The sequence below is a fragment of the Marmota flaviventris genome, chromosome 4 (assembly GCF_047511675.1).
Source record: "Marmota flaviventris isolate mMarFla1 chromosome 4, mMarFla1.hap1, whole genome shotgun sequence".
Taxonomy (NCBI): domain Eukaryota; kingdom Metazoa; phylum Chordata; class Mammalia; order Rodentia; family Sciuridae; genus Marmota; species Marmota flaviventris.
This window is the reverse complement of record NC_092501.1, coordinates 130,266,367-130,268,594: the sequence shown is the minus strand read 5'-3', so window position 1 is coordinate 130,268,594 and position 2,228 is coordinate 130,266,367.

Below are 2,228 nucleotides of genomic sequence, written 5' to 3'. Positions count from 1 at the left end.
ATACCATTTCTGTTAGATTTTTTTCTTGGACTGCTTTGAATAAAAATCTTCAAAATTACAGCAGTAACTTAAACAACAGAAAGCTATTTCTCATGTGAAAATCAAAACAAATTCGGAATAAGCACTCCAGATTGGCAAAGCTGCTTCCTGACACCCTCAGAGACCTAGACGCCTGATCTCCATCATTCCAGCCTTTGGTTTCTCAAGTTCACTCCATGCTCAAGATGGCTACTGGAGTTTCAGGCCAGAAGAAGGAGGGCAACAGAAAAAAAAAAGCTGCCCCTGCTGCTGAGTTAGCTTCCTTCATGCTCTCCTTGGAAGTCCACAAAGACACATTTCTATTTATATCTTTATGGGCAGAATGTGGTCACACCTAGTAACAAAGCAAGTTGCTTTGGTTATTGTTGGAGATTCTTGGAGATCATGAACCCAGATACAAAACAAGTTTTAATTTCTAAGGAGACATGGGAAAGCAGATGTGGGGGTAACTAGTGGCTTCTGACTCACATCCAAACTATTACCAACTAGAACTACTTGTTTTGACATCTGCCTTCCCGCTGAACCATGAGCTGCTTGAGGTTCAGGATTGGATTTTATCATCTCTGGATAGATAACACCTTGTACAGTGCCTGGCTTAGAGGCAGAGAGGATGTCTGCTCTGTTCCTCATGTTCTCAATGCTCACAAAGAACTGAAATTCAAAAAGGTGCAGGAATGAAGGAGATCTGTCTGTCATTCCAAGGTAAAAAAAAAAAAATAGAAAATCAATTCAGTGCAACAAGAACTCAGTTGCCATCTATTTTTAAGACCCTGGAAAGAAATCATGTCAGGCTTCAAGCAAAAGGCTTAACACATAGCTTATAAATATTTCACAGGGAGAGCAGAGATCTTCACAAGCCAAACTACTATTAGAGGATCCAAACCAAGATGGAATTCCAGGAAGAATTTTTCCTTGTCAGTGTCCTCCCCTCTCTTGATTGAGAACCCTGTGCCACTTACCTCTTTCTCCCTGTTTATCAGAACTAGACAGGTGTACACAGAGCAGGGAAAAGAGGCAAAATGATCTGCCTGCTACTGACCTATTTAGAGAGAAGACAATATATTCTAGCTTTAAATCCATTAAATGTCTCATCATTAAATGACAAACTATATTGCCTATTCAATTGGTAAGTTATTATTGATCAGTAAATGTCTTTTAATGGACATTTGGTTTTGGTTCCCACCTGAACTTCAGGTCAACCAGAAAATCAACCCACTCTTGTGACTTGACTTATGTCAGTAAGTTGATTAAATAGGAGCCTTTTAGGGAAATGCAAGCGCAGCAAAAATTGATTAACAAGCATTAATGAACCTTGGGCTGAATGTCCCATGAATAACCAAACCTAAATCCTAAAAAGTATCCTGATCACTCGTTTTATAGGAGAACATATTGCAGCCCCAGAACTTTCTCTGAGGATCTGAATACTCTCAGACTTCTGAAATAATTTGCCCTCTGTGGAGAGATTCAGTTAAATATAACTTAAGAAAATATGTATTAAATTGTCACATTAGTTATTCTACTTTGACATCATGAAAAGTCTAGTTCATAAGACATTTTCATTATCTGAATTTTTTTTAAAGAGTGTTAATGGTTTCGAAAATGTACTGTGTAAAAAAATAAGAGGCCTCTTTAACCTTTGATTACCAAAACTGAGATCCTGTGAGATGGAACCCAATATGACCCTTGTTTTAAATCTCCATATTTATTGTCCATTTTATCCTCGGAACAAGGCCTACTCCAAAGACATTTTGAGCTCATCAAATATGTAAATTGTTTTTCAAACACTTTGGGGTTACCACAAAACCTAAATTGTTTTTAGCCAACCAAGCACTTTCTCTCTTTGGTTTTAAAAGCCAATTGTATTTTTTTTTCCAAGAAAATTTAATTCAGATGTTTCTGATTCACTTGCACTTACATAATTAAAACACCATTTTGCAAGAACTGATTGGTGTGCAAGAAAGCTCTTGAGTTTCTTGTCTAAGCCTCTTTAAAATCTGTTTTCTGAAACACAGGAAATCTTGCTTTGCCAAAAGCAAACCAACTGCAGTGGCACATTTGGATTGAAAGTCTGATTTCAGAGCAAATCTAGAGCTATCTATTTGTAGAGGAGAGACTCTTATCCAAGTCTCTTCTGACCTTCCCCGCTCCAGAAAACCTGCTTCTGAGCCCAGGTGTATCTCCAAGGAAAG